Source organism: Paroedura picta, chromosome 2, assembly GCF_049243985.1.
Source record: "Paroedura picta isolate Pp20150507F chromosome 2, Ppicta_v3.0, whole genome shotgun sequence".
Taxonomy (NCBI): Eukaryota; Metazoa; Chordata; class Lepidosauria; order Squamata; family Gekkonidae; genus Paroedura; species Paroedura picta.
The window spans coordinates 146,809,492-146,825,267 of record NC_135370.1 but is presented as its reverse complement, the minus strand read 5'-3'; the positions used below and the strand labels follow the sequence as shown (position 1 = coordinate 146,825,267).

The 15,776-nt window shown below is 43.8% G+C and overlaps 1 protein-coding gene across 6 annotated transcripts in view; it reads right to left on the bottom strand.

Moving 5' to 3' along the window:
- The window catches only part of MIPOL1 (mirror-image polydactyly 1), a 286,508-nt gene that overhangs the window by 262,012 nt on the left and 8,720 nt on the right, over window positions 1-15,776 (bottom strand). For all 6 annotated transcript variants that reach the window (XM_077323149.1, XM_077323147.1, XM_077323144.1 and 3 more), the window contains exon 2: window positions 12,680-12,796. The gene's annotated coding sequence lies outside the window, so the exon portion shown is untranslated. The remainder of the gene's footprint in view (window positions 1-12,679; window positions 12,797-15,776) is intronic.

Here is a 15,776-nt window from a genome sequence, read left to right as displayed (position 1 = left end):
AAGGCTACTCCATTTCTTCTGCGAGATTCTTGTCCACAGTAGTATACCTGATGGTCATCTGAATTAAATTCACCCATTCCTGTCCATTTTAGTTCACTGATTCCTAAAATGTCGATGTTCAGTCTTCTCATTTCTTGTTTAACCACGTCCAGCTTGCCTTGATTCATGGATCTGACGTTCCAGGTTCCTATGGAATAAAAATCTTTACAGCATCGGACTGTCTTTTCGCCACCAGTTACTTCCACAACTGAGCGTCCTTTCGGCTTTGGCCCAGCCGCTTCATTCATTCTGGCGCTACTCGTACTAGCCGTCTGCTCATCCCCAGTAGCATATTGGACACCTTCCGACCTGAGGGGCTCATCTTCCAACGTCATATCGTTATGCCTATTGGAACTGTCCATAGAGTTTTCATGGCAAAGATACTGGAGTGGTTTGCCATTTCCTTCTCCAGTGGATCACCTTTTGTCAGAGCTCTCAGCTATGACCTGTCCGTCTTGGGTGGCCCTGCACGGTATAGCTCATAGCTTCACTGAACTACGCAAGCCCCCTTGCCACAACAAGGCAGCGATCCTTGAAGGGGGAGGCCAGGTCTACGTTATCTAAATTAGCGATCCCCAACCTGTGGGCCGCGGACCACATGTGATCCGTTGACTAATTGGAGGTGGGCTCCGAAGGACGCCTTCTCTCCCCCCCCCCGGCCCTTTACTTCATCCCCCACCGGCCCTTTACAACACACTTCGCGTGTCATTGTCTCCCATCACTCCCAGATGGGACTATCTTGTTGCAGAGAAACAAGCTCAGGGTTCCCATTGATTTGTCATTGTCATGAGTTAAAATTTCCATGAAAATAAAATGTTCCTTATGTTCATTGTTGTGGTGTGTCTGTATCTTATTTTGTAGGGGTGTTTAAACATTACCATAGCGATCAGAGAGCATTAGGGCAGTGGTTGAGAGTAGAGGAGTAAACTACCCCTCCCCACCGGGCCTCAGTAAAAGGCGTTGAGTGGTCCCCGGTAATAAAAAGGTTGGGGACCACTGATCTAAATCACCTCCCCCCCCAGCCAAAGACCATTAGACTATCTACAGGAAAGGAATATCCCTTCAAGGTACTAACTGCAACTTCTTTTGTCTCTCTTGTCCAGTGCAATTTCTGCCTAGCAGCATCTCTTATCCCCATATGTCTTCCCCCAGTCCTTCCTGATAAAACAAAGACAGGGCCATTAGCCACACATTACACCTAGCCAAGGTATTGTTCTACTTGATGAGATTACTCCATACCTCCCATTCTAGTGACCTCACAGTTCAAACCAACCTATCAGGTAATTAATAATATCAGAGACAAATCAACAATCACGGACCTCCCAGTGGGCAGTCCCTGGGTTTGGCCCGGGAATTTCAAACACTATATCAAGCCTTGCGCACACCCTGTGTGTGTGTGTGTTGTGTTGTCCACACCCGGCATCCTGTCCACCCCCTGATGTCGTCAACCCTGTGTCTGGGCTGCTTGGATCCAAGGAAGGTGCAGTATCTTGAACTTGTCCCCCTGTAGAACTTAGTGTATGTATATGTTTGCTTCTGTGTGTTTTGAATGTACCCTGATATTTTCCCCAAATAAATCTCCTGAGTGTAAGCTTAATTGTCTTCTTCATTTAAGAAGGGTTTCTTCCAGGGAAAGAACCTCGTAAAAATTGGTAGTAAAAGATCCTGTGTTACCCTGCCTCTTGCTATATTCATGATTCCCCAGCAATTTGGGTAACACTCTGCCTGAGAACATGGAGAGCCGTTACCAGTCTGAATGGGCAGTATTGACTCTGATGGACTGATTAATATAAGGCAGTTTCCTGTATTTATGGAAAATCCAGCCCAGCATAAAAAGAGACCAAAACTGAATCAGGGAATCTTAGTTCTCTCCAGTGGTATAGCCAAGTAGGATTTTATTGAGCCATAAGCATTTATGGACTAGAGATCTAATGAAGTGAGTTCTAACCCATAAATGATTAAGCTAACATACACAGGTTTACCAGTGTTTATGAATACTATTCAGTTCACGTCTGCCATATAATTCTTCTTTTATTTATTTTTATTTATATATCGACTTATATACTACCCCCTCAGACTCGCCATCTCGGGGCAGTGAACAACAAATCAAACCCACATCACAATAAAACAGTAACATTATATTAACAATAAATAGTGACAATAAAACCTTAAAAGCAAAAGAATTAAAAACAGCTATCAGCACCAGTAATTGCTTATGTACACTGAAGGAAATAGCTAGCATAGATGTTAATAAGAGATAGGAGATGGGGGGGAAGGTCCAATTATTTGTTGAAGGATGATTGTCTAACTGACCACAACCAAAAGACTGGTGGAAGAGCTCCATCTTGCAGATCCTGTGAAAGTTGGCAAGTTCCATCAGGGCTCTAATCTCCCCAGGGAGCTCATTCCAGAAGGTAGGAGCCAGGGCTGAAAAGTCTCTGGCTCTCATTGGGGCCAGGCATATTTCTTTAGGGCCAGGGATCCATAGCAGGTTGGTGTTACTAGAACAAAATGCCTCCTGGGGAATGAATTCAGACAGGTGGTCTCTTGGGTCCTTCTGAAAGCTTCTTATTGGATCCTGCTATATTCTCACACTCTGCTCCTGAAAATGTTTGCTACAGGTGCATTAAATTCGAATGGAACATATTTCAATCCTATGATCTCTGGTGAGATATCCACTGTTGGCACAGAGCTCCATCTAGTGGCAATAGAAATCACAGAAACTCATCAGCACTTTTCCAGCTATTTTTTATGCTTTTCCAGTCAACAAAATGTTTAAAAGTATTTTGCTTGGGCCATTCATAAGAAATGACATGGGAAGTATAATTCTTTACAGTATTTTACATGTAGAGTGAAAGGCAAGGGAGAAAGAAAAAGATACACCCAATTGAATGCAGAATTCCAGGGAATAGCTAAAAGAGATAAGAATGCATTCTTAATTGAAAAGTGCAAACAAATAGAAGAAAACAATAGAATAGGGAGGACCAGAGATCTCTTCAAGAAAATTGGAGATATGAAGAGAATGTTTCATGCAAAGATGGGTATGATAAAGGAACAAAATGGTAGGGACCTAACAGAAGCAGAAGAGATTTTTAAAAGGTGGCAAAATTATACAGAAGAACTATACAAGAAAGAACTTAATATCCCTGATAACCACAGACATCCTGGAGCCAGACATCCTGGAATGTGAAGTCAAATGGGCCTTAGGAAGTCTGAGCAAAAATAAAACTCGTGGAGGTGACAGCATTCCAGTTGAACTATTCAAAATCTTAAGACGATGCAGTAAAAGTACTATACTCAATATGCCAGCAAATTTGGAAAACTCAACAGTGACCACAGGATTGGAAAAGGTCAGTTTACATTCCAATACCAAAGAAGGGCAATGCCAAAGAATGTTCAAACTACCGCACCATTGCACTCATTTCTCATGCTAGCAAAGTTATGCTCAAAATTTTACAAGCTAGGCTCCAGCAATATGTGGACCGAGAACTTCTAGAAGTACAGGCAGGATTTCGAAGAGGCAGAGGAACTAGAGATCAAATTGCCAACATATGCTGGATCATGGAGAAAGCTAGGGAGTTCCAGAAAAACATCTACTTCTGCTTCATTGACTATGCTAAAGCCTTTGATTGTGTGGAGCACAACAAATTGTGGCAAGTTCTTAAAGAGATGGGAATACCAGAGCATCTTATCTGTCTCTTGAGAAACCTATATGCAGGTCAAGAAGCAACAGTGAGAACCGGGCATGGAATCACTGATTGGTTCAAAATTGAGAAAGGAGTTTAGCAAGGCTGTATACTGTCGCCTTGCCTATTTAACTTGTATGCAGAGCACATCATGAGAAAGGCGGGGTTAGATGAGTCACAAATTGGGATCAAGATTGCAGGGAGAAATATCAACAACCTCAGATATGCAGATGATACCACTCTAATAGCAGAAAGCGAAGAGGAACTAAAGAGCCTGTTGATGCGGGTGAAGGAGGAGAGTGCAAAAGTTGGCTTGAAACTCAACATCAAGAAAACGAAGATCATGGCATCTGGCCCTCTCAAGTCTTGGCAAATAGATGGGAAAGAAATGGAGGTAGTGACAGATTTTATTTTCCTGGGCTCCAAGATCATTGCAGATGGGGATTGCAGCAAAGAAATTAAAAGACACTTGCTCCTGGGGAGGAAAGCTATGGCAAATCTAGACAGCATCCTAAAAAGCAGAGACATCACCCTGCCAACAAAAGTGTGTCTACTCAAGGCTATGGCCTTCCCAGTTGCAATGTATGGCTGTGAAAGTTGGACCATAAAGAAGGCTGAGCGTCAAAGAATTGAGGCTTTTGAACTCTGGTACTGGAGAAGACTCTTGCGAGTCCCTTGGACTGCAAGGCGAACAAACCGATCAGTCCTAGAGGAAATCCGACCGGATTGCTCCTTAGAAGGCCAGATCCTGAAGATGAAACTAAATTACTTTGGCCACCTCATGAGAAGGAAGGACTCCCCGGAGAAGAGCCTAATGCTGGGAGTGACTGAGGGCAAAAGAAAAAGGGGACAACAGAGAATGAGGTGGCTGGATGGAGTCACTGAAGCAGTTGGTGCAAACTTAAATGGACTCCAGGAATGATAGAGGACAGGAAGGCCTGGGGGATCATTGTCCATGGGGTCGTGAGGGGTTGGACATGAATTTGCACCTAACAACTACAACATGTAAAAATATGTAAATAATGATTCATATTAGGATATATTTTGGGGTTAATCTTGGATATGGTTTGAGTTGAGGATTGCAAAGATTTAGCGTGAGTGTTAGGACTATGGAGAAATTAGAGATATGTTTGGGAAAGGCCATGAAATGGCTAACGTTTTTACACTATTTTTCATGTAAAAATAGGGAATATAAAAAATTATAGATTCATACTGGGGTTAATTTTAGGGTTACAGTTAGCTTAGGTATGGTTCAGTCGCAGCAGTGGTAAGATTTCAAGTGAGTGTTAGGGCTATGGAAGACTCAGTTTGTTTAGGAAAGGCTATGAAATGACTAAATAGTTTTTAATATTATTTTACATATCAACAGTATGTAAAAATTATGGGTTCATATTGGGGTTAATTTCAGAATTAGGGTTAGTGTTAAGTTAAGTATGGTTTGGTTTGGGCAGTCGTTACCTTTAGGGTTAAGTGCTAAGTATGAGTTAGAGACATGGTTCGGAAAGGCCATGGCCTGTATAAATATTTTTTACATTATTTTACATGTTAAAAATGTTAAGAATAAAGAATCTTATCATGGTATATTTTTGAGTTAGTTAGCTTATTTATAGTTCAGGCTGGTATATTTGGGGTTAGGGTTAGCTAATTTATGGTTCAGGCTGGTGAGTTGCTAAGTTGAGAGGAAGTGTCAGGGCTTACTCCTACCCCAATATATACTCTGATATGAATAACTATGTGTAAAGAAATTATGTAAAGAAACATGTAAAGAAATTATGTCTTTTCTTTACATGTTTGGTGTAGCGGTTAAGAGCGGCACCTTCTACTCTTGCAAGCTGAGTTTAATTCCCTGCTCCTTCACATGTAGCCAGCTAGGTGACCTTGGGTTCATCACAGCCATGATAAAGCTGTTCTGACCGAGAAATCAACCTCACCTACCTCACAGGGTGTTTGTTGAGGGGAGAGGAATGGGAAGACAATTGCAAGCTGCTTTGAGACTCCTTCTGGTAGAGAAAAGCAGCATATAAAAAGCAACTCTTTTTCTTCTTCTAAAATTATTTATACATCCCATGGCCTTTCCTAACCATGCCTCTAACTCTTCCCTAGCCTTGACACTCCTTCCAAACCTAACCAGTCACCAACCTAAACCATAAATCAGCTAACCCTAACCCCAAATATACCCTAATATGTATCCTTATTTTTTACATATAAAATAATGTACAAATATTCAGATTCAATACCTTTATTGGCATATATAGAAAACAAACAATCTTTAACCGGTCCTATTAAATAAAAGAGTAAGGCCACCTGGGGAGGAGTTAGGGCGGGCCCTGTCCAGGATATAAACTCAGAGGGCCCAATCAGGAGCCGCAAAGCGGCTCCTGATTGGGCCCTCCGAGTGTCCATCCAGAGCCAAGCAGCCAATGGGGAGGCACGCGAAGTGCCTTCCTATTGGCCCCTCACCAGGACAGACCAAATTCCATTCACCCAGCCCAGTCTGGCTGCCAGTCTGCTCCTGACCACCAAAGGGAGAGGAGGTCAGCAGGGCTTCCAAGGGGGATGAGAACAGAGGCTTGGACAGGCTGCGCCAGCCCTTTTCGCCCCAAGGCTGTCCTAACTGTCAAGTCCAACTGCAAATTGCCTCAGAACTCTGACAGAGCTGGCAGGAGGCTGCAGAGTGCTCTCCCTCCCCCCTTCAGGCCTGCTGCGAAGGAGCCTCTGACAGGCCCTGACTGAGGGAAGGAGGCCTTTCCAAGAGCAACGCAGGGGAGCCTGAGGGCATTCCTTTTGAGGGTGGGGAACTTTCCCCTTCTGCCAAACAGTTGCCTGACAGGGAGGCCACAGAAAAGCCCCTTCTCACTTAAAATACTGCTCTGGCCAGGGGTTAGACACAGCTAAGCCATGTGTCTTTCTTCTTTGCAACTCTCTGCAGATTTGAGGCCACTGCACAGCATTATTCTGCAGAGGAAATTGGCTCTTCTGTGTCATCTGCACAACAACCCTGTGCAGTAGGCCTCAAGTCTTTCAATTCAACAACCTGTGTGGGAAGCCTTAAATGTTTCTCCTCTACTACAACCCTGTCCAAAGTCGCCCTTTCTGCCTGGGGAGATAATCTTTATACTCTGCAAGTGAGCTGTAATTCCAGGAGCTCTCCAGGCAACACCTGTAGGTTGGCTACCCCTGCGCTGGAAATATTCCTGGAGGTTTGGTGGTGGGACTTCAAAATCATACAATGCCTCAGAGTCCAGCCTTCAAATGAGCCATTTTTGCCTGCAGTTGGGAGGAAGTGGTGCAGGAGTGTCCCTCCTGGCCTATGGGTTATGGCCAGCCCTTACCAGCAACTGTTTGTATTCTGGGGCGCAGACAGGCAGACCAGCATCAATCCTGTGAGTCTGGAAAGTGCAGGAAGATCTAAATAAATATTTACAGCCTGAAACTAAATAGAGAACAAGTAAATGTCTGGAGTCACATAGTAACTGAAATAGTAACTGGCAAATAACCTTGGAGGTCAAGACTGCTGTGCACAGACAGTCTTCCTCTTAGGGTTGCCAGCTTCCCTGTGAGGCTCGCTACCCCACCTCCCTCATGGGGAGATTGCTATGGGGAGAGAAGGGGGAGACGATTGGAAAATGCTTTGAGACACCTGAGGCCTGCTGGGTCACTGCAGCCCATTCCCAGTTCTCTCAGATCTCTCACAACCCCACATACCTCACAGGTTGACTATTGTGAAGAGACGAATGGAAAAGGTGTTTGTAAACCGCTTTGAGACTTCTTTGGGTAGTAAGCAATAGGGTACAAAAATCCGTTCTTCTAAGGAGCAACCATGAAAGAAGCATGTGGGCACATAACATTTTACCAACAGTGAAAACATGGGAGACAGAAGGAACAGGGTGGACACCTGTGTACTGTGACTACCCTATGTGTATTAGGGCAGAGAGGCATTTTGGTGAATGTGGCCTAATTCACACAAGAAGGAAAATGACGCAGAACTGGGGGGAATTGGTTGCCATGTAATCTTCCCCTAAGAAGAGTCTCCAGTCTGATTTTCCCTTCACATATCTGAGGACATGGCTCTGGAAAGCTCATCTGTAACCACTATGCCAAAATTCCCAAAGGTCAGTCCTCTCCCACACTCAACGAACTTTCCACACCACAGGTTCTTGACACCCATATCTCCACACCCATACCCTCATTTGCCACCATGCCACCACAACCTCCCACACAACACACACATTCAACCCCATGCCCTTACAGACTGGACAACTCCTCCCCTTCCTCTTCCCACTGCCAAGCTCTAGCACCCGTTGTATTCTTGGAGACAACGGACTTTGCCCCTAGTAAAAATATAAGCTATAAAAGAGAGCAAGCCATCAAGATTCGGACTCAAGCAGTCAATAGGAGTTATTGTGGAGTGTGAATATGGACAAATACAGGAACCTGACAATAATTTTGGTCATCTAAGGGTGGCAATCTTTGAGAAAGTAAATAGTTAACTTCTTGGTGTCATGGGAGCCATCACTACTCATAATGGTTTCAGGAGATGCTCTCTGTGGTGTTTATGTTGCTTGCGGTAGAAGAGAACATGTTCAACGGATTCTGGTTGTTTAGCTGAGCAGGTGCAGAGCCTATCCAAGTATGGGACTTGGAGAGCCAGTTTGGTATCATAGTTAGGAGTGTGGACTTCTAATCTAGTGAAGCAGGTTCGATTGTGCACTCCCCCACATGCAGCCAGCTGGGTGACCTTGGGCTTGCCACAGCAATGATAAAGCTGTTCTGACTAAGCAGTGATATCAAGGCACTCTCAGCCTCACCCATCTCACAGGGTGTCTGTTGTGGGGAGAGGAAAGGGAAGGCGACTGTAAGCCTCCTTCAGGTAGAGAAAAGTGGCATATAAGAACTTCTTTCTTCTTTCTTCTTCTAAACCAGCCTTGAGTTAACACTGTTGGTAGTAAGTAAGTGTGGCAGCATGAAGCATTTTCTCATAGACATTGAGGTCAGTGATGAAAAGTAATCTGGTGCTCTTCCCTCAGAAGGGAAGATATGAAAGGTTATTGGCGAGCAAGCTCTACGTGCTCCTGCTATGATAGTTTGATAATCAATATCAAGGATTCGCTGCTTAATGACACTATAAAGTTTTCATTCATCAAGGTTTTCACAATAATCCAACGGAAGCCAAACTGATTTTATTTGCAGCTGACCATCTCTGACCAAGGTAAGCGGACACTGTCATTTAACATCAGATGGATTAAACTCTCTGCTGAGGCTCTCTAATTTATCTGCAATCAGAAGTTAAAGATATGAAGCCAGGCTTGGGAGGCCATTAAGGTAACACCCATCTCTAAAATAGGAGACACACTTAGGAATGCTGAACAGGTGTTGTAAGAAGACTGAACCCTCTCCAAGTCAGAGGAGATTTTCTGGCCCCAAATAGGAACGCAATAGAAAAGTTTCACTAACAGTTTAGATCTGGCTCTGGTGCTGGCTTGGTGAAGAGACTTAGGATAAGGAAAGACTTGAGTCTTAGTTAACTTTAATCCATCTAAATATTGATAGTAATACATGACAGCAACCTTTGTATCACCAATTCAGGCTCCTGTCACATTCCTGATAAGCTCCTTCTAAATTGGCCATCTGCTGCAAGAGGTTCCTATCAAAAGGAGCTCTAATTAGAGGGAAGGCTTGCAGTTCCAAGTGAGAAAAAAGGGGGACTATAAACAACTCAAGGTCTTGCTGCTGTTTTCACCAGGAAGGTTTAGTTCTTTTAACGCTGCTGAAATTCCTGTGTTTAAATTTGCTTTTCCACTTTTCCACTTAAATCCACTTTTCTAACCAACGGAAGTGATTCCAATTCAATCAAAAAAGCTTGGGCTAATGTTTAAAGGGCTGCCCATATTAATTAATATTTAGAAATAAATGTAATCTGAACCCTACTTCTAAGACTGGACCAAGTTGGCACTGAAATTTAAATTAAATTCATCTGAATAATCTGAATAAATAAGATTAATCTGAATACTACAACCTTACACCTGGGACATGGGTGACAGTCTTCAAGCAGCAGCTGGACAGATACTTATCCTGGACGCTTTAGGTTGATCCTGCATTGAGCAGGGGGTTGGACTAGATGGCTTATGTGGCTCCTTCCAACTCTCATTCTATGAATAACCTACAAGGAGGTTAGACTTGCATGAAACAAAAAGGCATATTTATAAATGATTTGGATGGGGTACTTATTAAATTTGCAGATAATGCTAAACTGGGAGGGGTAGCAAACACAACAGAAGACAGAATCAGAATACAGGATTATCTTGATGGTTCAAGAACTGGGCTAAACTGAATAAAATGTCATTCAATAGGGACAAATGTAAAGTTCTGCATTTAGGTAGGAAAACCATACACCAATGTATCTTGGCAGTAGTATGTGTGAAAAAAATCTAGGAGTCTTAGTAGACCATACATTGAAAATGAGTCAGCAGTGTGACTCGATGGCTAGAAAGGCAAATGGGATTTTGGGCTGTATCAAACGGAGTATCGTGTCCAGATCATGGGAGATGATGGTACTGCTTTATTCTGCTCTGCTTAGGCCTCACTAGGAGTACTGAGTTCAGTTTTGGGCACCACAGTTGAATGGAGATGTAGACAAACTGGAACATGTCCAAAGGAGGGCAACAAAGATGGTGAGGAGTTTGGAGACCAAGACATATGAGGAAAGGTTGGGGGAGCCTTGTTTGTTTAGCCTGGAGAGATGACTGAGAGAGGATCTGATAACCATCTTCAAGTATTTAAAAGGCTGCCATATCAAGGATGGAGCAGAGTTGTTCTCTCTTGCCCCAGAAGGACAAACCAGAACCAATGGGATGAAATGAATTCAAAGGAAATTCTGTCTAAACATGAGGAAGAAGTTCCTGACAGAGTGGATTCTCAGTGGAACAGGCTTCCTCGAGAGGTGGTGGGTTCTCCATCTTTGGAAATTTTTAAGCAGAGGCTGGATAGCCATCTGATGGAGAGGCTGATTCTGTGAAAGCTTAAGGGGTGACAGGTTACAGTGGATGAGCGATAGGGTTGCAAGTGTCCTGCATTGTGTGTGTGTGTGTGTGGGGGGGGGTTTGGATTGGATGACCCAGGAGGTCCCTTCCAACTCTATCATTCTATGATTCTAGGCTTGCAGGTGGGGTTTGCTTGGAAATCCACTGGGATGCAGGCACTGCAGGGTATGATGACAAAGCCTAGTCTTCTAATGGTTAGTATGCCACTTGGACATCTATCCTAGTAATCCAGCCTGGACTAGTAGCAAAACAGACAGGAAGTTTTACCTATGCAGCACAATCCATGAAACCTTCTTATGCAACACAAACATTTTGTCTCACTAAATCTCTTTGATTAATAATAAATTGGCATGCAGGAAGAAAAGCCTAGATAACGTGGCTGCCTTTTTAGGTTCTATTCCATTTCTAGTCAATCACATATTTTTAGAAAACCGTTCTGCTCTGAGTCAGGCTGCATTGGGATTTCCATGGATTAAAAATCAATTTTTTAAAAAGAAAATAACACTCAAAGAGGAGCTTGATTGCTTATTGACATGTCAGAAAGTGGAGGTTTATACTTGCTGACCTAGGGATCCAGCAGGATTCATCTGAAATGGTGGTGGGGAGCCATATTGTAACTTGCACAAGAAGGGATTTGGCTTAGAGTGCATACACATTAACAAACTTTTTTCTTTTCTTTTTTAATGTCTGTAGACTTCCAGGCTAGGAAATGGCCTTGAAATATTAAGACAAGCCTTGTAAATTTGTAGAAGCCAAATCTGCAGAAGTCTAGCGGAATTTGCAGAAGCTTTCTGCACTTACCCTTCCCATGCCCAGCAAGAGCAGAATAAATTGTGCAAAGCAAGCAAACAAGTGCAAATTTGCAGGATTTACACAAAATTTAGCTTCTCTTTGAAAAAAATCATATATCAGAAATGATATTAATATGCAAAAGAACAGAAACATTTGAAAATAATAGTAAAGACCATAATACAGCAAATATTTTGGATGGAAGACTTCAATAGATTTACATTTCTACTTGGTCCAAAGTTTCTGAAGAAAAATAACCACAAATGGTATATCTGAAAAATCTCTGCAGATCTAAAGTTTGCTTTGAAATACAACACAAAAATATTTTTGAGAGAGTAAAAACCTTTTATGCTAGAAAATACAGCAAACCGTTAGTTTTAAATTGCTGCTATTAAGCCCCTCAGTTTCTGAGCAATAACAAGATGATGAAAGAATAGAGTACTTGGGGCCTATGATTTTGTAATTATGGAGTTCATTTTGTATGGTAGAGAAGCCACTGTGAAATGAAATATATGCCCCTCAGTGACCACAATAATTTCATACACAGATTTTACTTAACACTCAGAATAAAATTGAACCACTAAGATGAATAAGGGGCTTCCAATCATTAATGTCTAGAAAGCCTTACCCACAGTAAGTCAATTAAAACACCATTAACTAATCACATTTATATCTTCCTCTTACATAAATCCTACCTATGGAAGATACATTAATAGACTGAATTATTATCCTGGCCTAATGTTAAGATTCCACTTTGAAGGAAATGAATTAAGGCTGATGAACAGATCTTTTGAAGGAGACCAGCAGTTGAACCCAATGCATCTAGTTTCCAAAAGAATATATTTATTGGAATACATCACTTAGCAATCACTGCTGTATTTGTTTCCCTTCTACTCTCTCTTCCAACAAATTGTAGCAAAATTTCAATTAAACTATCAGACATCTTAAAGACATTGTGGGAATCCACATCAAGTCTCAAGCTCTCACTGGGCGAGAACAATTACATGCAGAAACCTAATCAATCTCTGTCTTCTATATGATAACAGCCATGGCAGAAATACTCATCCAGACAGAAGGGAATACACTAACTTGTCATGCAACATTCAGGGTATTTCAAGTCCTTACCTGTATTACTGATGGATAGATGACCACACTGAAGAATGCAGATATAATTCCATTCAAACTAATTCACTTGAGTTCCTAGCAAGAAAGCTTGGGGAACCATTTTCTCCTGGAAATTGGCTAAAAAGCAAAATAAAAACATGGTGAAGAACATGCTTATACAGGCTTGAGAGAAGACAAGATTATTTTTTTTAATCCTTATTTGGAAATATGGTTTAAAATGCATACAGGAAAAACAAGCACAAGGCTGGTGTAAAATAGCTGTTGTTCTACTGGCTCCTGAAGAATTATTTGTGGTGAATACACTGGATGAAGATTCAAGGACTAATGTATTGTCAGTAGTTCTAACATCAGGTTTTTAAGTTGCCACTTTGAAAATCATGGCAATAGCATATTTTGATTAATTATGAAGCCGAGTGTTAAACTCGCCACCAAAAGTAATAATGCATCTGTACACCGCCCGTGGCGCCGCGGGCGCCACGGACTAAATAAAGCAGTAAACTGTTCTGGGGCGGGATGTGTCCGGGATGAGGAAGGGTCCGGATTGGACCCTTCCTCAGGACAGACAATCGGAGGGACCAATCGGCAGGCGCAAAGTGCCTGCCAATTGGTCCCTCTAATTCCCATGCTCAGCAACTGCGAGCCGCGCGCAGCGCGGCTCGCAGTTGCTCCCAGCCTGATGCGGCGAGAGGTGCAAAGCGCCTCTCACTGCGTCAGGCCGCCGCCTGAGGGAGCCCCCAGCAGTCGTGCAGAGCGCGGCTGCCGGGGGCTCCCTACCCGCCTCCTGAGTCAGGCTGCTCTTCCACAGCGCCGTGGACATCTTCCCGTCTGAAAGGAGAGCAGCCAAGCCGCCACCAGGGCACGGTGGGGGTGGGGTCGCGGTCGGCCATCGCTGCTCCACACAGCCGTTGGGGGTGCTGCGGCGGCAGCCATTGCGAGACTCGGCCCACCCGTGTCAGGGCCGTCAGAGCCCCGTAGCCTCCTCAGTCGCCACCGGATCCGCTGCCGCAATGGGACATCGCCCCCTCGCCCCGCCCACCCACTGCCGCCCACCGGAGGATACCTCAGGACCGTCGCCACCACGCTTAAGGAGCCCCCAGCACCGGTGCTGCCGCCCTCCACCATGGCCTGCCAGCCTACCGCACTCCAGGTAGGCCGCGAGCCCCCGGCCCCACAGCACAAACCCGGCCTTGCCAAGCCAGCCCGCATGGCCTGCCCTCCTAGCGCCCACTGCATTTTGACTGCAGTGGGCTTTTTTACTAGTATATATATATATATATATATTCCTCCCTGTCCTCCGCATTCTGTACATTTTACTAACTCATCCACCTCATCCTTCAACTGCTCTTGACATTCTCTACCTCAGACCAATTCTGCACGAAGAATTAGCCCCCAGGATAGACTCTTGTTGCTCGTGGGTTTTAGAAGAAGAAGAGGTGGTTCTTATATGCCACTTTTCTCAACCCTAAGGAGTCTCAAAGTGCCTTACAGTTGCCTTCCCTTTCCTCTCCCTACAATAGATACCCTGTGAGGTGTGTGAGGCTGAGAGAGCCCTGATATCACTGCTCGGTCAGAACAGCTTTATCAGCACTGTGGCAAGCCCAAGGCCACCCAGCTGGCTGCATGTGCGGAAGCGCAGAATCGAACCTGGCTTGACAGATTAGAAGTCCGCACCCCTAACCACTACACCAAACTGGCTCTTAGTGCTGCTTCCACATGACGTGGGTAGCAACCCAGAGCTCTCAAGTGGCTGGTGTGAGTTCTCCCCAGATTTGCTCTGCACTGAGGGAAATCGCAAAATCACGATTTGCCACTTCTTGTTGCGCTTCCAATCGGGGAGCAACTAGGGGTGATGTGTGGAGGGAGAAACGCATGATGGTCTCGGTAGCATTATGATCGCCCTCATACTCCCCTTTCCTTTTCCAGATTCAGATTTTTTTTAAAAATTGGTGTGGTCCGCGTTGTTGTGGCATCGCAAAGCTACATGCCCTATGTAAAAATAAAATGTTCTCCTCGTTGTGCACTGTAATTTTGGGATTAGGCTCCCAAAACACATTCCTGTTTGTGTTTTCTGGTGGTGGGGTATGAACAGGGAAAGAGGGGGCATGTGATGAGGCAGCCCTCTCTCAATCAGCTTGGCATCCATGCTATTTGTTTTAAAATTTTACTGGGAACAATCACTCATCGGGGGCCAGTTACCATGGCCAGCCTATCACAAATCTACCCATATATGAGGAGAGACTATTACACCAAGAATCCCAAAGAGAGATCTAAGGATCTAAGGAGGGAATGTTTTATTGTTGTAGTGTGATTCCACGGCAATGCAGAAGTGTAAGGTCTTTAAAAAATATGTTCTGGTGTTGTGGTATTTCTCCATAGCAACATGGAAGTTTGAGTTCTTGAAACAACCACTGTGCAAGGATTGGTGGCTTGTGGTGATTGACAAGCCAAGGAGTGTGTGTGTGGGGGTAGAAGTTTGGGTTGTTCTTGCTTGCTGCCTCATGGGGAGGCAAAAAGCCGAGACGACACGGAGATGTTTATCAGGAATCCTGCAAAAGTGCAACTTCCAACTGCACGTTTGCAAGCAGGAGGTAGCTCCAGTGCAGAATCAGTTTAGTTTAGACTATTTTTCATTGTGGGGGAGGGAGGCTTATTTTTATTACTCTGCAAGGACATATTTTCTGCCTATTTGGAGAGTCACTTGAGCATGCTGAGACCCCTTTCTCTTCTTTAGGCAGCCTCTATCAGTCACAGACAGACCAACATCATGATCTACCTGGAGTGAGGTTTCCACAGTATAAACTAGTAGTACTTTCCAAGTGGAATGGCTGCTACTTTATTATTCTGGAAAAAGACCAAATAAAACTGGCAGGTTGAAAATGAGACAAAGACTGTTTTTTGTTTGTTTTAAAAAAGGAACTGTTCTGTCCTCGTCCCACTTCCTTTCCTCTTAGGTGTTTTCAAGAGGCTCTTTGATCTTTTCCAATAATCTGATCAAAGCAAATCCTGCCATCTGGTACCTGTCTCCTGCTTTAGGAAACCAAGTCATCAAATTATCAAAAGCTCAGTTTATGAAAATGTTTATGGAAATAATCATTAT